Source organism: Podarcis pityusensis (genome assembly GCF_964106645.2).
Source record: "Podarcis pityusensis genome assembly, chromosome: 9".
In the NCBI taxonomy this organism is placed as follows: domain Eukaryota; kingdom Metazoa; phylum Chordata; class Lepidosauria; order Squamata; family Lacertidae; genus Podarcis; species Podarcis pityusensis.
This window is the reverse complement of record NC_138034.1, coordinates 56680292-56706417: the sequence shown is the minus strand read 5'-3', so window position 1 is coordinate 56706417 and position 26126 is coordinate 56680292. Positions and strand designations below refer to the sequence as shown.

General features: G+C 43.4%; 1 long non-coding RNA gene across 1 annotated transcript in view; it reads left to right on the top strand.

Annotated features, from left to right (window-relative positions):
• The window catches only part of LOC308485093, a 41525-nt gene extending 17452 nt beyond the window's left edge, over nucleotides 1–24073 (top strand). Inside the window, exons 2-3 of the long non-coding RNA XR_013990341.1 lie at nucleotides 21813–21879; nucleotides 23199–24073. This is a non-coding gene — a long non-coding RNA (uncharacterized lncRNA). The remainder of the gene's footprint in view (nucleotides 1–21812; nucleotides 21880–23198) is intronic.
• Nucleotides 24074–26126: the final 2053 nt, after the last annotated feature.

Below are 26126 nucleotides of genomic sequence, written 5' to 3'. Positions count from 1 at the left end.
GTGAAGGATAATTGCTTGCAGAAATATGTGTGCATAGGAAAGGCGCATACGAAAATGTGTACATTAGGACATATGCACACTAAAATGCTAAGGAAGTTTTTGTGTGATGACTTAAAAATACATATATAATCACAACCTGAAGTAGAAATGTGCCAAACTGAAATTAAGATTGGAAAACAAGAACCAAAATGCACGGGCCCATCTCTCCCTATTGTTTGCTTTTGCTGGGAGAAAAGAAATATTATTCTGCCAGCCAGGGCTCAGTTGCAATATGCTCTCCACCATGAAACTGAGAGTCCATCCTGCCAGTCACTTGCCTGTCCTAGTTGGCAACAGCACAGACACATTGAAGTTCTATCTGGGCAGGTTTCACTGTCGTAGATCCTCTTGGCATAATGTCGCAGAGAGTCTTGAGGAAATTTGATCTGCAGCACTAACCTGGAGGTTAAGGAGAGGAAGCTACTGTTATGTACTGAAGTTCTCACCCTGGGCCAGCAGGGGGATACTGTAGATAGTTTTCACTTAGGTCCACATATGCAAATAAGGGATTGAAAGTGACGTTCAGTGATTGGATAGTTACAGAAAATGGTTACTGTTGCGTTCTAGTGGAGCTCTATATAAGCAGGCTGGCTGAACCCTTCAGTTCAGTTCTGTTCTGGCCTGTGAATAAACAAGAGCTGTTTGAAGAATCGCTGTGTCGTCTGATATGTTCGCCCACAACTTAACAGCTACCTTGAGGAAGAGGGAGCATAATCAGCGTGGAGGTTTAGTGCTTCAGTTATGGATTGGAACTGCATTACCTCTGCTGATCTTCCTAATCGATTTAGACCAGGAACAATCAGCATAGCAAGCATCACAGACTTTCCGTGGTTCGAGGGTGTCAGGCACTCTGATCCAAGCTGGTTGACATTTGCAAAAAACCATATGGAGGCATCTGCCCTGCTTCGTGGGAGACGAGTTTTTCCTCTAAATAAACAAACAAACAAACAAACAAATGTACCCAGCTTTGCCGCTGCCACTGTCAATAAATCCCACATTCGGTGAAAGTACATCTACCATAACAAAGCAGGCTTTTCTTGGGGTGGGGAAGAATAATTCATAGTCGATACAGCCCTTGTTAGACAGCTTCTTGGTTTCCTAGCAACAGCATAGGGAAATCCATCAGAGACTTTGAATCGAAACTACAAAGTGGGAAGGATGCCTTGAGCGTGCTCAGTTTCTTCCAAATAAAGTAACTGATGCAACTTCATCTGCTAGAGGAGGTCTCTGCAGCTGTGCAACCATACTCACCCACATAAGTGCATACCCTCCAACAATTCTCTGATGAAAATAGGGACATCCTATTTTTATTATTTATACCCCGCCTATCTGACTGGGTTGTCCCAGCAACTCGGGGAGGCCTCCAACATATATAAAAACATAATAAAACATTAAAGATTTTAAAACTTCCCTATACAGGGTTCCCTCCACACCATGGAAGAAGGGGTGAGTGAAAATCTGGTGCTGAATGGGGCAACTGTGCCCTTGAAGGAGCAGGTGAACAGCCTGGGAGTCATTTTGGACTCACAGCTGTCCATGGAGGTGCAGGTCAATTCTGTGTCCAGGGCAGCTGTCTACCAGCTCCATCTGGTGCACAGGCTGAGACCCTACCTGCCCGTGGACTGTCTCGCCAGAGTGATGCATGCTCTAGTTATCTCCCGCTTGGACTACTGCAACGCACTCTTCGTGGGGCTACCTTTGAAGGTGACCTGGAAACTGCAACTAATCCAGAATGTGGCAGCTAGACTGGTGACTGGGAGTAGCGGCTGAGACTATATAACACTGGTCCTGAAAGACCTACATTGGCTCCCAGTACGTTTCTGAGCACAATTCAAAGTGTTGGTGCTGACCTTTAAAGCCCTAAATGGCCTCGGCCCAGTATACCTGAAGGAGCATCTCTACCCCCATCATTCAGCTGAGGTCCAGCTCTGAGGGCCTTCTGGCGGTTCCCTCACTGTGAGAAGTGAGGTTACAAGGAACCAGGCAGAGGGCCTTCTCAGTAGTGGCACCCACCCTGTGGAACACCCTCCCATCAGATGTCAAGGAAATAAACAACTATCTGACGTTTAGAAGACACCTGAAGGCAGCCCTGTTCAGGGAAGTTTTTAATGTTTGAAGTTTTATTCTGTTTTTAGGGTTCTGTTGAAAGCCACCCAGAGTGGCTGGGGAAACCCAGCCAGATGGGCGGGGTAGAAATAATAAGTTGTTGTTGTTGTTGTTGTTGTTGTTGTTGTTGTTGTTGTTGTTACATCAGGAACAAAGGAGGAACTAATATATACATTGGTATCTGTTGCCTTTATGGATCCTGCTACCTGAGGCAGTTACCGTATTTTTCGCTCTATAAGACACACCAGACCACAAGACGCACCTAGTTTTTGGAGGAGGAAAACAAGAAAAAAAATATTCTGAATCTCAGAAGCCAGAACATCAAGAGGGACCGCTGCGCAGTGAAAGCAGCAATCCCTCTTGCTGTTCTGGCTTCTGGGATAGCTGCACAGCCTGCATTCGCTCCAAAAGACGCACACACATTTCCCCTTACTTTTTAGGAGGGAAAAAGTGAGTCTTATAGAGCAAAAAATACGGTATGTCAACTTGCCTCATGGTTAGGCTGGCCCTGCCTCCAAGGAACCTTGTGGAAACAAAGGCTGACCCAGTGAGATGTAACATGGGAAGCATGGAGAAAGAGGGGGGTTTATGCTTGAACAAAACCGGGGCTTTCAAATATGCACCGCCCCCTTGGGATACCATGGATGCAAAAACATGACTCAGAAAGATGTGGGGAGTGCCATGCTGTCCCATGTACTGATAAAAGTGAAATGAGAAGGAAAATGAATTACCATGGAAAGCACCCAGAAATGTCTTTCCCAGAACTGAGGAGGTGGGAGACATAGGCAGTTTCAAGTGCTATTCAGATGTTGCTTTCCAGATGTTGCTAGTCTACATCTCTCATGAGCCCTCACCATTTACCATGTTGTCTGGGGCTTATGGGAAGGGAAATGGTGCACCCCCAACGTTTTATGGATTCCACCTGCCGCCATCCCTGCCGATTGGCTATGCTAGCCGGGGCTCATGGGAGATGGAGTCCAACAATGGCTGGATAACAAGAAATTCCCCGTCACTGTACTAGGCCTTCTACATCCCTCCTGCTGCCCTGCCTCTTCTAACCTAGTCAGCTGATGAGTTCAGCCGCAGGGAGAGCAACAAAAGGATCTGAGGTCTTACGACTCTTGATATGATGCATGCTGGGCAATCCGCATGTACCTTTCCTGCATCTCTCTCATTGATTTGCACACATACTCAGTATGTTCAGCAAGCAACTCCGATGTAAAACAGCATCATACACAGTGACTCATCAGCGCCTGGTTTCCATCCCACAGAGAGCCTGCACTGCCATTCACGCTGGCCTTTGCAAACATAGCTACAAATACACATAATCTAGTCAGTTGTCTTGTAGAACACTTTGCAGATAAATCCTCCTTCGATGCACACAATAAAAAAAAAAATAAGATTTGGGCACAGGGCATTTTGCAAAGGAATCAGTCTAGGGTGACTTCAATCTCTAATGACACATTTTGAGTGTATTCACTTTATAACCTTTGATTTATGGATGAGCTCTTTCTAGTTTCTATGGCAATGTGCAACTATAATCAGTCATTAGCTTCTGCTGCATGGGGTGGGGGAATCTATTTACTCATACCAGCAAAGTGTGGTAAATGAATTACTCATATTAATGCCAGAAAGCTCTGTTGTCCTGTATCATTGGCTATTTAATCTTGTGTTTCTTCACTGGGTGCATCTTTTAAACACTAGCACAAAAGCCAGTCACTAGTGGAATAATAGAAGAAGACAGTTGGCTGATTATTACTGCTGTTAAGCTGCTTACAAAATGCGACAAGTGTGAAATTTGTTCTTATACAAAGATGATAGAAGCCTAATGTACCTGTTAAAGCCTTTATTCAAGACTAAAAGAAGACTAATTCACCCTTATAAATGCCCTATCATTTGAAACATGTGCTTGTTCTCTTAATTGTATTCAGGACCTGTCCAAGACATTTTGCTACCTAAGGAGGATGTCAAGATCTGCATGCACAGAAGCCAACCAGATAGGCAGTTGAATCTGATTTCACTGTTGGCCACACTGAGAATAAGAAGAACTCTATTGGATCAGAAGTTCATGCTCCCTCTGATGGTTGTGAACGGCCATCATGCCTAATGGCCATTGCCACTGATCATATAAATAATGGTGTTTCTGGTAAATTAAGGGGGGGGGGGAGAATCAACTGATCAGTGTCATGTTTACCAGCCAATTAAACTAGAAACCCTCCAGTAATTTTCTAATTACTGGGAACAAAAGAACTTAATGCTACTCAGAAGCTAGACATGAGGTTTGCTACTAGATAAGAGGGTATAGAATTGTTACCTAAAATTAATCACTTTGTTGGAAATGAATGTGTGGAGTGGACTGAGTTGTTTGCATCAGTCCTCCAGGCACTCACCAGCTATTGAGCATGATCCCACTGGCTTCTACATGTTCTCCTGAGCTGAGAGGTGGGGAATCTCTGGCTCTCCAGAGGTTGTTAGCCAGGGATGATATTTAGTTCAGCAGCATCTGGTGGGCCACAGGTTCTGCAGCCCTGGCCGATGTATCCTGTTTGACCATGTAAGACTGTAATCCTGTGTGTAATAATAATAATAATAATAATAATAATAATAAATTTATTATTTATACCCCACCCATCTGGCTGAGTTTCCCCAGCCACTCTGGGCGGCTCCCAATCAAGTGTTAAAAACAGTACAGCGCTACATATTAAAAACTTCCCTGAACAGGGCTGCCTTAAGATGTCTTCTGAATGTCAGGTAGTTTATCTCTTTGACATCTGATGGGAGGGCGTTCCACAGGGCAGGCGCCACTACCGAGAAGGCCCTCTGTCTGGTTCCCTGTAGCCTCACTTCTCGCAATGAGGGAACCACCAGAAGGCCCTTGGCGCTGGATCTCAGTGTCCGGGCTGAATGATGGGGGTGGAGACGCTCCTTCAGATATACAGGACCGAGGCCATTTAGGGCTTTAAAGGTCAGTACCAACACTTTGAATCGTGCTCGGAAACATACTGGGAGCCAATGCAGATCTCTCAGAACCGGTGTTATGTGGTCCCGGCGGCCACTCCCAGTCACCAGTCTAGCTGCCGCATTCTGGATTAATTGCAGTTTCCGGGTCACCTTCAAAGGTAGCCCCATGTAGAGTGCGTTGCAGTAGTTCAAGCGGGAGATAACTAGAGCATGCACCACTCTGGCGAGACAGTTCGCGGGCAGGTAGGGTCTTAGCCTGCGTACCAGGTGGAGCTGGTAGACAGCTGCCCTGGACACAGAGTTAACCTGTGCCTCCATGGACAGCTGTGAGTCCAAAATGACTCCCAGGCTGCGCACCTGGTCCTTCAGGGGCACAGTTACCCCATTCAGGACCAGGGAATCCTCCACACCTGCCGCCTCCTGTCCCCCCAAAACAGTACTTCTGTCTTGTCAGGATTCAACCTCAATCTGTTAGCCGCCATCCATCCTCCAACTGCCTCCAGGCACTCACACAGGACCTTCACCGCCTTCACTGGTTCTGATTTAAAGGAGAGGTAGAGCTGGGTGTCATCTGCATACTGATGAACACCCAGTCCAAACCCCCTGATGATCTGATGGCCCCCTGATGATTTTTAGGTGTAAGTCTTCATGAACACAGCTGGAATCATTTCTAGGTGAACATGCACAGGACTGGTCCACAGTCAACATCAGTTTTGAGATTTGGGGATCCATGGCTCCTTGGAGTGTGCCTGAGCTTTGACTCAGTTGAGTCTTCTTACCTTAAAATATTTGGATTAGAGTAACAAATAATGATGAGTTTCCCAGCCCCCCTCCTTTTCTTAAGTCACTGCTCTCACATTATCAAACTATCTAAATAACATATGCCCTTTTATTGTAAAATAAACTGGCAAGATCCAATTACCCGATACTGTACCAGGATCTGAATCAATGCAATGTGGGTAGCTGGGTAATAAGACCTTCTGTGATTTGAAGGCCTCGTTTTTCTTCAGAGAAATGTACAAATATTAGACAAAGGGAAACCATTGACCTACTTGCCTAATATCAGAATGTTGTCAGGAAGACCATTTTCTTTAATTAAGTAGAGTGTATTAAGATCAGGACTATCTAGCTAATTTTGCAGAGGAAATTATGTACACATTATTAATTAAAAAGAGACAGTGGCATTTTCCTTGCCCTCTTCAAATCCCACATCTTTGCTGATTAGAGGAGTCAGAATGATGTCAGTTAGCCCTGTCATTGCAAACAATTTCTAAACCTTCTGCTGTTTAATAAAACAACCCGTCTAGACAAACCCCAAGCCAAGCAGTAAATCTGATACTGCACTTGAAGCCATCACATATATTAATAACCTACTCGGTTGCCTGTCAAGTTTTCTGACTGGTAAAAGGACTCGAGATTACAGTTTCAGGCAAAACAGCCTTCAAGATGAAATGAACTGCTATCTTGAGCCCTTCGCTCGGAATAAAAGTTCCCTAAGAGATAATTAATAGTTCTTGCACTCCTTAATGGGAATGATAACTTGGCAAATTCAGGGTCTGTTTTGACATTTTAACTCTTCACTTTGATAGCTAGATCAATGTCTTGATGGCCCCGCTAGATTCAAGATGAAAGTTGGCTAGTAGTCAGAAATATGTTTGGCCTCATGGGGTCTTGAAGGACAGCCTTCCCTGGCCTATTCCTTTCCAGATGTGCTGGACTACAACAACTGCCATCCTTGGCCATTTGCCTTGACTGGGGCTGATGGTAGTTGAAGTCCAATAGCAACATAAGACACAAGGTTGGGAAAGGATACTGTAGGGTGAGGGTTCTGTGGTCTCAGGTTTTGACTTGAAATGTCAGGGTTTTCTTCCCCTCCTCAGAGTCTAATGACAAATTATGTTAATGACCTAATTGTGAGTTTTACAAATAAATAAATGCCAGGAGTTTGGTGATGGTGGTTGGCATGAATTAGGTCCCCTCCCCCAAAATACTAATTGTCATATGCAATATTTTTTCCAAGATCACTGCTGAGTAGGAAAGGCTTAAATCTCCCCTCCCCACATACTGAAAGGCCAATGCCAATTTCTGCTATGAATTTAGCATTTCGTTGTTTTTTTAAAAAAAACAACCCATGAGGTTATTGCTTATTGATATCATTTATATAACATGGAGTTGGGTCCTCAGAATATAATTTTTTTGACTTGAAGGTTACATGGTAGGTAAATAGGTAAAGGTAACTGGACGGTTAAGTCCAGTCAAAGGTGACTATGGGGTGCATCACTCATTTTGCTTCAGGCCAAGGGAGCCAGCATTTGCACACAGACAGCTTTCCAGGTCATGTGGCCAGCATGACTAAACTGCTTCTGGTGCTACGGAATACTGTGACGGAAACCAGAGCGCATGGAAACGCTGTTTACCTTCCTGCCACAGCGGTACCTATTTATCTACTTGCACTGGTGTGCTTTTGAACTGCTAGGTTGGCAGAAGCTGAGACAGAGCAACGGGAGCTCACTCCGTCGCATGAATTTGAACTGCCGACCTTCTGATGAGCAAGCCCAAGAGAGGAGTGACTATCTCATAAAATCCAGCTGTGCACCATTGAACTACAGCCCTTCCCAAGGTTTCTTAAGTGCTGTTTTGGCTTTTTGTACTTAGAATTTTAATTTTTTATCTTTGTAGACTGTCCCAAGGACCTGATCAAAGGGCAACATAAAATATTTACAATACATGCAAATTATATGTCACCCTGAAGAGTCTGCGAGTTAAGAGAGCACATGATGAAGTGTGGACTATAGCTGTAGGTTTACATACCAGACTCATGAGAAATAGTTTCACAAATCCATTTTAAAATCAGCTTGGTTTTTTTTTTAAATGTTTGTTGTGCCCATAGTGGCTCACAAGGTGATGGTGAAAAATACAAAATCATTACAACAGTGGTCTAAATATTAATTCATTTCAAAACACATGACAATCAAAACAAGCAATTTGTTTACAGTCATATTGATGACTTTAAAAATGGTTAATTAAATGTTTTTCTTTAGTGAGGGTAGAGATGTAACCTTCCCTTCCTAAACTATTCCAGCATGCCCACTTCTGATTAAAACTGCTAGCATCACCACCCTGCAAACCTGTCAACTTTATGAAATTAAAAACATCACGGAGAACATCAGGGTGACAGTTCTGGCCAGACATTAACTAATAGCTAGAACTGGAGAAAAATGAATACTGATCTCAAGTGACAACTTGCCTTTTCTTTACCAAAAAGAGGATGGTGTTCCATACAGATGAAGGAGATCATATATTTTTAAAGAAGTATATTTGCCACTTTCCCCCTAGAAGCAGAAATCCTTTTGCATGTATTAATTTGTTTAAATATATTCTCATTGCACATGTCTGTTGTGTATAAATGCAGTTTAGTTTTCTTAACTTTCAGATTTGCACTCTCTCTCTCTTTCTTTCTTTTTTAAAAAAGCCATCAAATTTTTTCCTTCATATAATATATTTTTTTCTGTTATTTTCTATGATATATTCATTTTTATGTATACTTTCCCCAATACATGCATCTTTGTAAACATCATTTGGTTGGATAACTCCATCACTAAATTCAGATAAGCATGAATTTCAAAGGATAGCTGTGATTCAGTTCACATATTGTTTAGGGAATGGCAAATTTGATAGATTTCGCTTTAAATGAATCCAATTTCTCCTCCATCCCTAACCCCAGCACCTCAGAGAATCCAAATCCAGAGTCAACTGTATAAAAATGTCTGTAGGAGGGTAAGAGGGGGGGGGAAAGAAGCAAATAAAAGAACACATAAATTGTGTTTGCTTGATAGGCTGGGTCTGTATCTGACTGTATCGCAAGCTTTTCTTGCAACTGTTGCCATGGCAATGGAAATAGCTGTAGATTTTAGTGATTCCCCCCCACCTCTCTCTCGGACAATGAATGCAGAGTTTGGTGGCAACATGCCACCAAAGGTGGAGGTTGGAGACTAGAAAGTCGGAGCTGTTCTCTGCCCACACTCAGACCTCATGTCACTCCCCCTCTTCATAGCTCTGCATCCATCATTGCCCTTCTGTTCTTAAAGACGCCCCTCTTGAAAATAGCAGAACTTGCCTTCGGAGTGGGGCGGGGGGAGATTCACTTCCCACCCTCTGTTAAAAGCCAAACGCTTCCTCCAGGCATGTCATAAGATGTGCTTCTTCTTTTGAGCAGCAAAAATAGAAATAAAAATTGACATGACATTTAATTCGGATGACACCCTTCCAGATTTCTAATCAATATTAATTTGCACTTCACTGTTCTTAATCCGACTAAATGAGATATTATTCTGTGGAAACAACAGCATGGTCAGTGGGTGATGTTGGAATCCTCTGCTGTCATGTCATTAGTGTAGGTGATTTTTGCCTCAAATTATATAAATGCTATGGAGTGGCTCCACAATATGATTATATCCTTTCCCCCGGTCCAGTGCTTGCCCTTATTTGCCCTTCAATGTTAGTTCAGTTTTTGCAAACGAACAGACCCTGCCTATCTTTCCTCTTCCATTTGTCCACTCCCGTTGTCCTTCTGAGGCCAGAAGCTTCGAGAGAGAAATGCCTGGTCCTACTGACCACATTCAATGTAAACAAAGTGGCCTTTTTAACAGTATGCCTGTCTGGGTCCAACTCATTGTGGCGATCACACAGGGTCCCCGGATGTTTCACCGTCTATTGATCCCTGTGCCACCACTTTATGCCTCACTGCCACCACCCAGGCCCTACCTGGTACAATACTGAGTCCAGTCAGGGTTAAATTGGAACATAAACTTCTGTTTATTTATTGCATTTTAACAAGCGTGTGGTTTCATAAACGGTATCAATTACAATCCTGGGGTGCCTATCCAGACCTATAACTTCCACTACCTGCTCTCACTCACTAAATCACCTCTCAGATATTTACTTGTCTTCCTAGCTCCTAACTGTTCCTGACTCAGCTTATTTCGCTACACTAACTCAACCTACCCACAGACTCTATCCCAATTCACTCCCACTCCAACCAACCACCCAACTCCCAATGAACTCCCCTCTTCCGCCCCTCCCAGAGCTGGTGTTATAGTTGCTCTGACTCCACCCCCCTGGGTTCTGATTGGGTAACCTATTTAACTATTTCACCTCCAGCACTCTCATATGTTAACGTCACACTCATCAAGCATTTCTTTCCAACTCCCTGAAAACCCCTCAAAAGGAGAACACAGAGGTGGGGTGGATGGAAACTTCTGGGTGTAAGGTAGTATATAAATTCAAAAATAAATAAATAAATAAATGAATGAATAAATAAATAAATGGAAAGGTGTGTGTGCTTTGCACATGTGAGAGTGCTTTGTGGGCATACCCCAACCATGTGAGACTGCTTTGTGGGCATACCCCAACCACTTCAATCTTCTGGGGCCCTTTCCCTCTGAGCGAGACTTGTAGGGTGGTGCCAAGGTGCAAGGCCTTTTTAGCTGTGGCTCCCCATCTATGGAATGCTCTCCCTAGTGAGGTCTGCCTTGCACCTTGGTTGATATATTGTTGGCACCAAGTAAGGACTTATCTTTTTTCTCAGGCTTTTGATAGACTGAGATTGTGTTGTTTGGTTACTAGTGTGTAGGGATGGAAGGAGCTATCAATTTCACATCTCTCATATTTCCCACCTTAAATTCAGTTTCCCATATTTCTGCAGCAGTTTGCTTATTTGCAAAAAATGGCATGAAAATTCTTCAGCCTTTTAGTGTGAACTTCTAAGAAACACATTTGGGTAGGGGGGTTTGACTAATGCATACATTTTTGTATGGGGTTTTGAGTAATACATTGCATTTTAATGTCCTTTTCACAGAGGTATTTTTTTTTTATACAGATTCCACCCCAATGCATACATTTTTGTAAACATTGCTCAGATTTGTAACTGCATTGCAAAATTCAGAGAAGTGTGAATTTTGAAGGGTGGCTGTGTATTGGTTCTAATATTGCTTTTAAAAATGAAAATTTGACCGATTCAACTTTAAACGCAAACTGAATCAAATTCTCCCCATCCCTGTTAGTGTGCCGCCAAAGTTTCCTTTGTGCTTTTTCTTATGTTTTTAAATCTGTTGTATGTGGCTTGGAGACTTGTGGGTAATAAGTGACTGGGGAAATCCAGCCAGGTGGGTGGGGTATAAATAATAAAATTATTATTATAACTAAATCTAAATAAAAATACAACAACAACAATAACAACCACTGCTGTCATGTGGGCCTTGGAGGGTTGGCCAAAGGTGAATATGGCCTTTGGGCAAGAAAAGGTTAGCCACCCCTGTAACACTGTAGCTGAACACACACTATTTCCTTAGTGAAAGTCCACAGGCTACATTAGCAGGGAGATCAACACAAGAACCACACCAAGGAATGGAATTTGTGATAGGCTCAGATGCCAACTCTGTCTCCTTATCAAGTCTGGTGACACTGTTACAAGGCTGAATCATGCCATCCGCAACATTAGAGATTCTTTCACTTGCTCAGCTTCCAATACAGTGGTACCTCAGGTAAAGTACTTAATTCGTTCCGGAGGTCCGTACTTAACCTGAAACTGTTCTTAACCTGAAGCACTATTTATGGGTTAGTGGAGTGTGTAACCTGAAGCGTATGTAACCTGAAGTGTATGTAACCCGAGGTACCACTGTACTGCATATGGCACCAACTGCCAGCCATGCCCTTCTGCATTCTACAGAGGACAGACATGCTGGCCTCTGCACAAAAGAATAAATGGATGCAAAACTATAAAATATCCAAAAACTAGGGTGGGAGCAGTTCAAATACCTAGGACACTCTGTAGCTGACCTGAAGGTAGTCATACTGGAAGAAAAGAACTTTCAAGGACATGAAACCACTGGATTGCAATTCATCAAGAGGTTCAGTGCTATGAATTGGGACAATGGGTTTTTCTGTCACTCAACATGTGTTTCAGGGTTTATTAATACCAGGATGCCAATGTTATCAACAACTGTGTTGTATGTGTGTTAATGATGTGATTATCACTGTCTGTACTTGTCTAGATGTCATTTTCTTCTGACCTCACTGTTTGCAACTGCTCCCTCCAACCTGCACCATTCAGCTCAGGATAACACTTCATGTATTTGACGAAAGCTGGTGCCGTAATAATTGTGTTTGCCTTTTGAGGTGCCACAAGTCAATTTCTTACTTTAGCTGCTGCATCAGAAGTGCCTTCAGCAGAGCCAGCTTGTTGCCTGTTTTCCTTGTACAGTGGAAATGAATCGAAATCACAAGAAAACATAAAACAACACTGACCCTAACACTAATTCTAATCCTTGCCCTAACACTAACCAATCCTAAAATTAACCTGAACCCGAACTCAGAAATGGTCTTGTTAGATAGTAAAATCCATGTTAAATTTGGGTTGTTTTTAAAACCTGGAACAGATTAATCCATTTTGCATTACTTTCTATGGGAAAGTGTGCCTTGGTTTTGGAACGCTTTGGTTTTAGAACGGACTTCTGGAACAGATAAAGTTTGAGAACCAAGGTACCACTGTACTCAAATTACAGAATGGCCAGAGTGATCTGCCCCCTATTGTATTTTGTACTAGGTACAAGTGAGAACAGCCTTTGTTAACCTGGTGCCCTCCAGATACTTTGGACTACCCAATCCATCAGCTCCAGCCAGCCTTGCCATGTTCAGGAAGTAGAAGAAAAACTTTGGAACTCTGTAGTGAAAATCTGATTCCAAGTTCTTGTGAGCCATGGCATTCCTGGATGCTGTAGATCAGGCTTCCTCAACCTTGGCCCTCCAGATGTTTTTGGCCTACTACTCCCAACATCCATAGCTCGCAGGACCAGTGGTCAGGGATGATGGGAATTGTAGTTTCAAAACATCTGGAGGGCCGAGGTTGAGGAAGCCTGCTGTAGAGCAAGGATGAAGAATCAATGGCCTTCTAAGACATTTCTGCACAACAATTCCCATCAACCCTGCTCAGTTCAGACTGGGGCTGATGGGAGTTGAGTCCAATATCTGCAGGTTCCCCATCTCTGCTACAGAGTAAGTAGTATGTGGCACATCTTCGAATAATTGCAGCTTGCAATTAAATATTTTTTTAATAAGCCTATCAGTTCAAAACTAGCAGCCTCCGTTAGGTTTCTGATAACATCATGATGACTCTTTCCCAATCATTTTTTAATTAGCACAGACGCTGGGACCATGATGCAAAATGTCATTGGCACTGAAAAGAAATTCACTTCTCAATGATTGTTTATCAGTGTGTAATTGCAATGCGGTAGCAGCTCCTCTCTTTGTTACGAACAGTCCCCTTTTCCTGCCTGGGATCTAGAGGCTCTTTGTTTTAATTTATTTTGTTCTTAAATACCTCCTGCTATTTAAGCAATAATTCCCTGCAAATCAATTGTTAGCAGCAGTTAATGACTGGTTGGGTAATTAGTAGCTGAAAGCAGAGCTGAGGGTGTTCGGTGCTCCAAGAATCCCACAGACACCAACTGTAGTATTACTGCTAATGTACCCTTTAATCAATGGATTCTTCATACGTGTGTGTGTGTGTGTGTGTGTGTGTGTGTGTACACACACATGCATACACACTTTTCAGAAAAAGGATCAAATGCAGTAGCAGATGGCATGGTGAGAATGTGCCATTTACCTGACCTCTCACTGGCTGAGTCATTGCTGCAAACTGGGATGGAGGGCAGTGGTGAGGCTAGCATGGTGCAAGCACTGCTTCTGCTGGTGTCTTTGCAGTGCCCCACCTTGCTGCTATCTCACCTCTCTCCCTCTCCATACTGATATGTAGCAACGACTCAGCTGGTGGGAGGTCAGGTGAGCAGCGCAGCCCCACCACAATGTCAGCTACTGAGAAAATGCAATGTAATAAGTAGCTGTGCTTTAGAAAAGTCAGACAGTGGTGATTTGAATCATGTCCCTCCCCCCCAGCATGAGGACCAAACAACTTATTATGGGGGCTTGCCCAGAGAACTCTGGGATCTTTGGACACTTATTCCAGGTTCCTCCATGCAATGGCAGGAGAACTCTCTCGCAAACTACTACTGTCCTCTTGCAATGGAATGGGGCAAGGGAGCATCGCTGGCTGGTTTGAGAGTCTACTTTGTATGTCAGGTGTCACGAAAGGTGTCACAGACCTGGCCAGCTGAAATATATCTCTGCTCTTCAATGTGCCTCAGGTTCCTCTGTGTTAGGTTCTCAGTCATGGAGGTTATCTATGCACGCAGTCCAGGCTCCTCTGTTCAAGATGTCCCTCTAAATGTGTGGAGTGATAGGGAATAAGCAGGCCTGGCCCCACGCACCCCCTTATGTGATTAGGGTGTGGTTAGCAGTTGTGCGAGTGAAAAGGCTCTGCTTCTAGTAGATGTTTGTTGAGATTCATCCAGAGAAGGGCCTCTGATGTTAAATGAAGTGTTTGGGCTGGTACACATGGGAGAAGGTGATCTATCTATTTATTTTTCTAACATCTATCTATCTATCTATCATATATCAATCTATCTATAATCTATCAATCATCTGTCTATCTATATCTATCCTGATCCCACCTTTACACACAAATGGTGCCTAAGGTAGCTAACAAGAAAAGAAACAAAATAGGCAATCAAATGTAATAATATAAAAATCATATCCAATAAAACACATCAATAAAACTATGCCCTAATAAAACCAGTTTTTTTTAAAACAAACAAAAACAAACCAAAAACACAGAAGCAAATAAAATCCTTTTAGTGGCTTGAGTGTTAAAACTAGCACCTTGATTTGAGCCCAGAAATAAGCAGGTCACCAGTGTAGTTAGTTCAAACAAGACTGGAGTGATGTTCTCTGACAGATGAGCACCAGCCAGCAACATGTCGCACCATTTGAAGGTCCTGGAACCTTCTCAAGGGCAGCCCCATGTAGCTAGTGTTACAGTAATCAATTTTCAGCGGCATTGATTCATATGTTCCTTTGCAAATGTTGAGAAACCGAGTGATGGGAAATGCGCTGTATGTTCTGGTGTTTGTAGATTCGTTCATCCACCCCCCTCCCCCCAACACACACATTAACTGTGCTCTTTTGTGCCTGTGCTTTTGCACTGAAGCTATTCGATCACCATCTGAGGCAAATCCAAAATGAAAGCAGGAGGGCTTAATTATTGCTGTCTGCCAGAAAAGAGTGGGAGACGGGTTCAGCACGGGCAGATGACGATGGTATCCAATTACTTGTTTTCATTCCCCCATTAACAAACGGTAAAAGAAAATTAAGTGTATTGATTTGCGTATTGATTGGCATAACCGGCTTTCGTTTCGTGTTGGGTTGCCTCTAGGACTGAAGCATAGGAGGAAGCAATTATGCTGCGGTGAGTAGGCGATGCAGCAGGTAACATGACTGCAAATCCGTGCCCTCGGTGCCTGGTCACTCCCACACATTGCTGCTATGGATTAGTGCAACTCTTGTGCGTCTGTGTGGTGGCAGAGGGCCTGCTTTAATTCATTCTGCCATAACACGGCACATGGGACTGGCAAACTTTTGCCAAAGGGACCAATGCCGCTCTCTGAAAACCTGTATTGTGCATCCCGTCTTCGTGAAGGTCACACCATAGAGATAGCTTATAGATCTTGTGCTGCTCTATAGTTAGCAATCTGTGTCGCACTGAAATACTGTGCTCTTAAGAGCATACAATGAGCCCTGATGGAGCAGGTCATAGGGCCATCTGCCCAGCTTTGTGTTCAATTTTGTGTGCAATTAATCCAGAATGAGGCAGCTAGATTGGTGACTGGGTGTGGCTACTGAGACCATATAACACTGGTCCTGAGAGATCTTCATTGGCTCTCAGTACATTTCTGAGCACAATTCAAAGTGTTGGTGCTGACCTTTAAAGCCCTAAACGGCCTCGGTCCTGTATACCTGAAGGAGTGTCTCCACCCCCCTCGTTCTGCCCGGACGCTGAGGTCCAGCGCCGAGGGCCTTCTGGCAATTCCCTCGCTGCAAGAAGTGAGGTTACAGGGAACCAGAGGGCCTTCTCGGTAGTGGCACCCGCCCTGTGGAACGCCCTCCCAGCAGATGTCAAGGCAATAAACAACTATTCTACTTTTAAAAGACAACTGAAGGCGGCCCTGTTTAGGGAAGTTTTTAATGTCTGACGCTGTATTGTTTTTAATATTTGGTTATTATTAGTATTATTATTATTATTATTATTATTATTATTATTATTATTATTATTTTCTCACAGTAGCCAAGAGATGCCTATGGGAAACTCACAAAGCATGATGCGAGTGTGACAGCACTCTTCTACTTGAAATCCTGAGCAGCTGCTATTCAAAGGCATACTGCTTTCAACAGTGGAGGGAGAACATGAACAGAGAACTGGAAGGGGCCATGAGGGTTCCCCCTGCAATGCAGGAATCTTTTGCCCACTGTGGGGCTCAAACCCACAGCCCTGAGATTAAGAGTCTCATGCTCTGCCAGCTGAGCTATCCCCAGTGATAGCTTTCCCCTCCACAATCTTTTTCTTCCTCCTCCATTACTTAATTTTAAATCACAAATATGTCACTTTTCCACCCAACGGCAGTGGTATAGTGGAGAAGGAATGCAGAAGGAATTTTACCTCCCTCCCTCACCCCATAAGGATTTGATTCACTGTATTGAATTGTTTAGGGATGCAGGTGGCGCTGTGGGTTAAACCACAGAGCCTACGACTTGCTGATCAGAAGGTCGGTGGTTCGAATCCCTGTGACGGGGTGAGCTCCCGTTGCTTGGTCCCTGCTCCTGCCAACCTAGCAGTTCAAAGGCACATCAAAGTGCAAATAGATAAATGGGAACCGCTCCGGCGGGAAGGTAAACGGTGTTTCCGTGTGCTGCTCTGGTTCGCCAGAAGCGGCTTAATCATGTTGGCCACGTGACCCGGAAGCTGTACGCCGGCTCCCTCAGTCAATAAAGTGAGATGAGCACCGCAACCCCAGAGTCGGCCACGACTGGACCTTGTGGTCAGGGGTCCCTTTACCTTTACCTTTATTGAATTGTTTGCATTATGTTTATTAAAACCACTTCAGGAAAAAGAAAAAGAGCAAGCCCTTGCCTTTCAGATTTTACCACCATGCCATCGCCCATTCACCTGCTCACTTTCACCGGATGCACTACATACCCTTTCTGCCACATGCAAGATTTCTGCCTGATGACCAGCTTTTCTTTTACTGACCAGCTCCTGCGATTTTAACAACAGCCTGACGTTCAAAACTTTAGCAGGTACAGCTTTGCCTATCATTTTCTAAAATCATTTCAGGAAAAGGTTTGCCTGCTGGATTCCTGCACGGCAGGCAGCTGTTAAACACAAATGACGAGGCCCATAAAAATATAGGAAAGGAAATGTACTTCCTCAAAATGAAAAACCCAGACAGATACTCTTGCCGGCCCTTCCAAACTCCCAGCTGCTTACAGAGAATTGTCCTTGATTTCTGATATATTGCTCTTGTTCACCCTTTCGGTGTCAGCACCGTTAGCAAAAATATCGCCAATCCTTATTTATATACATTTCCAGAAAAATGTGTTGACATTCAGTTTTGTGGACTTCATAATATACAGCTCTCAGATGTTTGGCAGTTCTGCGTTCTAGGATAGGAATGATAGCAGGCTGGCTTTAAATATACATTGCCTTTGCTGTGTTGTAAATTATACTGGAATTCTCTAAAAGGTGGTGACCTGAAAGCTATAGTTGCATTCTTTCCTGTTCTGTGCCCCTGAATCAGAACCATTGGTACAAAATAGCTTTTTGTGTATCAGCATCAGGCCTAATCTAAACAGAACATTCTATTGCTTGCAGCTTTCCAGCACTGATATGCTAGGAATAGGGAAGGAATTTGATTCCATTCACATTTTAATATAAACTTATCTAACTGGCTCTACCAAAACAATACCTGAAATGCAGCTCTCCTTTGAATTCTCCAAATTTTGCAATGCAGTTCCCCAACCAAATCATGTGAACAGAATAATATGAGGGAAACATGTGCACTAAGGTGTATACATAAGGGAAATATCACAATGCCATTATACAAATTTATGGTGCGACCACATTTGGAAAAGTTGCCTCTGCAAGAAACCAAAAGAGGAGATTTTTCCTGCAGGTAAAAAGTCCTGTGCCAAGCTGACCAGAGGCAGGGCTGAGGACAGGATGGCTCCACCTCCTCCTTGCTTAAGCGCCACAAAAGAATGTCCCTCACCCCACAGAACTCGCTCCACTAAAGGTGGTCAGTGGAGTTTGGACTGAGTCAGAACCACAAGACAGAGACAGATGCAGGCAGAAGGAAAAGGCTGGACTGAATCTGCCGCTTCTGTCAGCAAATGACGGGTGCCTCTATTCCCTTCCCAGAGCTACAATTCTCAGACTTCCCTGTGAAGAACAATTGGTGGTTAGGAAACCAGAGTGGGTTAACAGCTCTCAGCACCCTTAACAAAGTACAGCTCCCAGAAATATTTGAGGGAAGCCATGATTGTTTAAAGTGGTACCATAGTGCTTTAAATGTATGGTGTGATTTTGGCCTAAGCCTACCTGTCCTGGACCCAAAGGGACCCCTTGTTTGAGGGCAGCTTTCCCAAAGCTTGCAACAACCGCATACAGATGAGGTCCTTGTAACTTCACCCTGCAATGATGAGCCTTCTCAGGCTACTACCCAAATCTTCAACTGCTGTTTTTCTCCAATATATCCCCACTATTAATTCAAAAGACAGATGAAGCTATTGTAAAGAAAAGGGGTTTTCCTGTTTTGACATTTAACAAGGATGCAGCTCACCACCATGCAACCCCTGAAACCAACTTGATAAACAAATTGCCGACAGCATGAAGTGTCTAATCTTCTTGGCCATTTGCGATGAAGCCAGATGCAATTTTGGACAAATATCGAGTCATCATCAAGATGAATTAATAAGCAAAGGCACGGGTTGCCTTTCCAACGCAATAAAAAGCAACCAGTGGGATTTCTAAGGCTCCAGGGGAGCCCTGCACATCGCTGTCTGTTCATTATCACCAAGGCTTTCCCACTGTTCTCATTAAGCATCATCTCTGGGCGATGCTAACTCTTCCAGAACCGAAGGTTTGCTCTCCTTTAGTAACGCATCATCACTGATTTTCAGAAGTAGCTGTCAATCTGGCCTGTCTCCTAGGGAGATGTTTATGTATGACTGTGTTTGTGTACTCTGACTAGCCTAATAAGAGTGATAAAGGTGCTATTAGCTCCCAGTGAGCCTCTCTCACACCTTTAATTGAGCATAGCACTTGCAATTGGTCACTTACTCTTTTATCCCTGCAGGATCAAAGAAGTGTGACGAAATACTCAGCAATCTAGTATTGCTTGTGAAAGGCAAACTGCCACTCCGCCTTTCATATAGCTCACGAGCCACATGCCTCACAATATGTCACCAACGTCACACATTTGTGGCACAAATCCTATATGTAAGAGCCACTGGGCTCAATGAGGCTTACTCCAAAGTAAGTGTGCAGAGGATGGCAGCCTTTGTGTACAAAATACCGAGTTGCAGCCAACAAAGCCACTAAGACAAGGCCTGCTGAAATCAAGTGGACCTGACTAACTTCCCATACTTAGAGGATGACTTTGTTGGAGACAGCCCTCTATATTTATCATTCGCCATTCCCACATCAAACATAGAAAGCTCCCTCATACTGAGTAAGATCATTGGTCCAGCTAGCTTACTGTCTACAATGACCAGCATGTGTTTCATTGCTGAACTACAGCTTCTCTGCAAGGGACTATCAAGAATAGTTGATAGCAGGTGTGGAGAACCCTCAGCTCTCCAGATGTTGCTGGACTACAACTCCCATCAGCCCCAGCAAGGATGTGCAATAGCCAGGGGTGGTGTGAGATGTGGTTCTGCAATGTCTGGAGGGCCAAAGGCTCCCCATGCCTAGTCTGTCATACAGGTAAGGAGCACACACAGAAAACAGACTCCATTGCTTGCTATTGTTGTGGAAAAGAAAACTACCTTGGGAATTCTAAGCAACTTTGTTGGGAATGGATATGTTCCACTGTCTGAAAATGAAGGTGGCTTTGCAGGCAAGATGGGCAGAAGATGGTTTAGGGAGTGGTAGGGACCACTGTGCATGTTGATTTAGGTAGCCATCAACAGTCAAAATGAGAGCGAAACATTTAAAAGACCTATTTAAAGACCTATGTTATTTAAAATAACGTGTCTTATTGTTTCACACTTCCCCAAGTTTTATATTTATAATTAATATTTTTATAGCAGCATGAATACTGTCATTATTATTTTTTAAAATACACCACAGCTAGTAAAACTGGTAGTATCTTGAATTAGTGAACGTGACAGGTCAGAGATGAGCATTTCTTAAAATTAAAATTTAAAATGCACTTAAAATTAATGCCAAACTCTCCCCCGAGGTTTTGTTTCTCTCTTGCAGGTACGTTTTGCTCAAAAAGCCAGACTGCAGAGTCGCCTGTTGACAACCCTCCTGGGAGTAAGGAACCCACCATTAACTGAGAAAGGCCCTCTGTGAAATTGCTTATATCTCCTTCGGTGTTAGCAGCATGTGATACAATTTTCTCCAAGAGGCACACTGGTTGCATCTGAACCAATTCAAATGCACTCAACACCATTCATCAGTAGCTCTCCTTGGTGCTAGCGTGAAGACTCATGTGAAGCAAAAAATGAGGCAAAATACACTGTTGTACACAATTTTGCAAGCAATTTTTCATAATCCAATGCATGAAAATTTTTTTTTTACTAATATATTCGTTATTGTTTTTTACCTTTGTAAATAATTTTTTATTAATTTTCCACAGTTACATTTTTACAACAACAATTAATTCACATTTCTACCAGATCTAGATTTATACAAATACATTTTCACGAACCTTCTCTCTGAGATTCTTTGAATCTCTAGACTTCCCTCCAAACCCTCTTCTGGTTCCTTATATAAACCAAGTTCTTCTGCATTTCCATACTTATACTTTTCCAATTATTATTTCCCATATTATTATTTTCTAATTTTCTACTAATTGCAAGCGTTTATTTAAAACCCTGCCAATGTATCAACCTGTTTACAGTATTTTTTGGAATATATTCATTTTATTTTTTAAACACATTGGGTTGGCGAACTGCATCACAAGCTTGGGATAAACATTGTGTTTTGGTTCTCATATCGTTTCAGAAGGTGTGGATTTTAACTCCACCCCCATTCAGGCGTTTCCTGTTCTTGTTTGAGCCAGGTGATAATGTTCTTGTCCATTGGTGGGTGTGTCCACTAGGCCTTCCAATATATGTCACATGGTGTAGCAGGCCAGACTGATTACTAGAGGTCAGGTTGGAAGTTGTTTTGTTGTGCGAAACAGGGTCTTGTATGAGGCAGGCGTCTTTCCATCCTTATGACCTGGAATTCTTTAGGAGGTTGACCATGGAACTTTCTAACACACAAAGCATGTCCATTGCCACCAAGTTATGGCCCACTGAACTTGTAGAGAATGACCAATATCTTCTAATACAGTGTTTCCCAACCTTGGGCCTCCAGCTGTTTTCGAACTACAATTCCCATCATCCCTGACTACTGGTCTTGCTAGCTGAGGATTATGGGAGTTGTAGTCCAAAAACAGCTGGAGGCCCAAGGTTGGGAAATGCTGTTCTAATACACAAAGTGTGTTTCTCCACCACTAAGAGTTTGTTCTCTGGTATCTCTACAGTTGCTTCGCAGGTTAAGCGGATGTTTCAAAGCTCAAGGAGCCTCTTCAGAACAAGCAAAACCAGCAGGTTAAGTATAACTTTTTGAAACGAACTTCTTCTTTGCTTAGAAAGTGTATGTGTGTGGGGGGAGAGTGGTCTTTGAATGGGGGAGGGGGAGCCAAACATGCTGATGAAATATAACGTGCGCCATAGTAATTTGTTGCCACCTCATGAAAACGATGCTGCAGCAGAACTTGCTGTTTCCACTGATTCTCATTCCAAAGAAGTGACAGAGAAGGCTATTTATCTCAGTGCTATGAGAGCCTTGTTTTTCAAGCGAGTCAGAAGGCCTGACTGCTTTGGACGTCTCATACTTCAGTTAAATCCAATTTTCCCTCAAGGGTTCCTGCTTCTCTTGCACTTTACCTTGCTCCACAGCAAGAACCACCTCCAAGCTTATTCTGACACAATAGTTGATTTATGCCAAAGTTTAGCTTCATGACCATGTCTCACATTTAAGAATTCATTCATCAATAATAACTGAATTTGCTCCTGAGCATATGAAGAGTACTTTACCTTCACCATTAAATACGCCAGCCAGTCTCCATTAGGGATGTAAGGAGGCAATGATTTCCATCCCATCCTGGGTTCGTCGTAATCAGCGCTGTTTCTGTACTGCTACAGTTCAGCTTCCACTGAAACTTATGTTATTTGTCTCACTATCAAGCAATGGTGTAAGGTTTATGGTATCAGGAAACAACACAGGAACCAGCAGTCTTAACTAGCTTTGGGAGATGTAATCAAGGCAGATGTGGAATTTTTGCAGCCTATTTTGGACTAGTTTTAAACCCCAGGTTGTGACAGGAGTTGGGGTTCAGACAGGACAGAGCACGGGAGAAGCAGGGTCACAAACAAAGCTACACGTCTGACTGACATTATCCAGGAAAATGATGCAGACACAATGTTCACACTTCTAGATTCTGACTAAATATCAGGAAAAACCATCTGACAGTAAGAGCTGTTTGACAGTGAAATGGACTCCCTCAGGAGGCTGTGGGCTCTCCTCCTTGCTTGGAGGTTTTTAACCAGAGGTTGGATGGCCACCTGTCATTGATGATTTAGCTGAGATTCCTGCATTGCTGGAGGTTGGACTAGATGCCCCTTGGGGTCCCTTCCAACTCTACAATTCTATGATTCTACTTTCCCAGGTATGGGGACCTGCAAAGAACAACACCAAAACAGCTCCTAACATTTAATATTGAAATGTGCTGAAATAAGACTGTTCTTCTGAATACAGAGGTTCTCACACTCCATTCCCACCACTAGCATGAAAACTGGAAATGGTTATGTCAGAATCCGACCTTAGAGCTGTAAATATTTCAGATTTCTTTATGTTTCACTCCTAGATCCGAAAACAAAAGCGCTTATCAGCCAGCACCAACAAGCACATGGTCGTTTCCATTGCTTGGACAGCTGTGACCTCTTCCTCTTTCTGCAGACCCCTTCATCATCCTTTCCTGCTGCTAGAGGGATCTGCCAAAGTGTGCATGGCCCAGCCTGCTGGCTGTGGGGCTCAGCCACTGAAGAACGAGAGAGAGAGAGAGAGAGAGAGAGAGAGAGAGAGAGAGAGGAGAAGTGAAGTGAAGTGAAGAGATCATCACCATTTTTGGCATAGCAACTGATTTCCCATAGGATGGAACAAAGCAAAAGGATTCTTATGAGCTACATTGTCAGAACTTCATTGAATTAAACACAGAATAATCTCTTAAAGGTATATCTAGATCAGGGGTGGGCATCCTCAGGCCTGGGACCAAATGTGGCTCTCCAAGACTCTCTATCTGGTCCTCCAAACACTTACCAGGCTACACCCTTCCTCAGCCACAGTCCTGGTTAAAAATCTGGGACATTTCCTTGACACCTAAGTTGTTGTTGTTTAGTCGTTTAGTTGTGTCTGACTCTTCGTGACCCCATGGACCAGAGCACGCCCCCCGCAGTTTGGTCAAACCCATGTTCGTAGCTTCGAGAACACTGTCCAACCATCTCGTCCTCTGTCGTCCCCTTCTCCTTGTGCCCTCGATCTTTCCCAACATCAGGGTCTTTTCCAGGGAGTCTTATAATAGCACCTCTTTATTTCCTGGATGAAGAGATAGAGAGGAGTGTCTGAGCATGTGCAGAAAACAGCCTGTAGTACAAAGGTAGCGCAAACACTCGTTTGTGCCTCTGGCCTCACCTGCCACTGCCATGTGGCCCCTAGGAGGTTGTTCAGAAGGGAATGCAGCTCTCAGGCCAAAAATGGGCCCCCTACTTTTGATCTAGATGCCAGTTTCTGCACACGTCTCCAGGTTGTTTCACATTTTACAAGAAGTGCAGAAAGTGGAAATATACAAATGGAAATCGGTTAACTTCTGGGCCTTGATGAAAACAGGTCTGTTTTAAAAAATATTTTGTGGAGAATTCAAAGTGTGCGAAGACTGGGAAGGGCTGATGTTCAGACACACCTCTCAATTCCCTTTTGCACATACAGTGGTACCTTGAGTTAAGTACTTAATTCATTCCGGAGGTCCATTCTTAACCTGAAACTGTTCTTAACCTGAAGCACCACTTTAGCTAATGGGGCCTCCTGCTGCCGCCGCACCACTGGAGCACGATTTCTCTTCTCATCCTGAAGCAAAGTTCTTAACCCAAGGTACTATTTCTGGGTTAGTGGAGTCTGTAACCTGAAGCGTATGTAACCTGAGGTACTACTGTACGAAGTTTCTTAGGATTTAGGAGCACAGGAGGTAACTGTTGGTTTTAAAAAGCCCTTATCAGCTTAGGAGCAGGTGACCTCAGGGATCAGCTTCTTCCATAGATGCCTGACCAGCCTTTAAAACCCTCTTCAGAGGTCCTACTCCCCACGTCTCTCTAAGTGAGATGGGCCTTTTTCATTGTCGCACCCTGGCTATGGAATAGCCTCTTGGCTATGGAGTGGCGATTGTGTCATCAGCATAATGTTAAGTTCTTTTTATTCACCCAAGCCTGGTGTTTTACCATCTGGGCTTCTTAATCTTTGTGTTTTATTTTATATTTAGTTTCATTAATGGGGTTTCCTCCCACCCCCTTTCTTCTACCAGAAATAACCAATTTTTATGTTGCTTTCTTCTGTTTTGTTACTGCATTCCAATATTATACCTTACTCTTCTGCATTTCTGCGAGGTTCCCAGAGAACAAACATTACTAGGCAGCGATGGAAGCATAATAAAACAAACAAGCAGAGGAATGAACAATTTTTTTAAAAAAAAAAGCCACCAGGATCTCTGTGAAAGAATTGGCCTGTGAGAGTGTGCATTTATTTTCTGTGGTATATTGGGGATAAATGGCTCAGTTAGCCACTTAAAAAGACATTAATTGGCTAAATTGTTTTAATTGCTTGGCTGCCTTAGAACAAACTATTTGAAATCTATTGAAATTGTTCTGTGCTCTCCTGGATTGTTCCATAGTAATGGCAAGTTTGCACATTAGGGTTTTGCAAGCACTAAAATCATTACACACCTGTATACATTAGGTACATGTGATGCATAAACTGGCTGAGACTGACAGACAGCCCCTTGGCATCCAAAGCAATTTGCACATTCAGGGGAAAAAGGACGACTTCTACAATCTTCAAAAACATGGCCCATAGCTACTCCTAAAAGATTAGAATTGATTATGGCAAAGATCCCACAGGCATCTAGTTGACCTCTGCAATAATAAGATGCTGGCCTAAATGGACCATTGACCCAATCAAGCAGGATTCATCTTCAGTTCTTAGGACCATTGTTCCATAGTCAAGGAAGCAAGCCTGTATGTTCTTCTCCTCCAATACAGGACAATCCTAGTGGCAGTTGCATGTCATGGCTTCAAGGTCCAACATCTCCTTTTGGGAGAATGAGCTCATGGACTTGGATGGAGAATCAGAAATTGAGAAGGACCTGTCCACAACTGTCCTCATTGTCACAGAAACTCCAGCACAGGAGGAAGCCATTCAGTCAACACCATTCCAGCCTGAGGCGGTTTCCTTGCCACGCTCTCACTCTGAGGACTCCAGTTCCAACAGAAGCACCATCTTCCTTGTTCTGCAGAGGTCCACATCTGCTGAAAAGACTAGACCCCTTTAAACAATGTAGCTTCTCCCACTGCAGTGATAGAACTCACCTCCTAGCCTGAGCCATGTACTGATTTAAAGCAATTCTGTCATGACCTCCCTCCCTCCATTTGAACCTACTTGGACCCTGAGATCATCCCCTGAGGCCCATCTTCATGTGCCTCCTCCGCGAAAGGTCCAGAGGGTGACAACATGAGAATGGGCCTTTTCT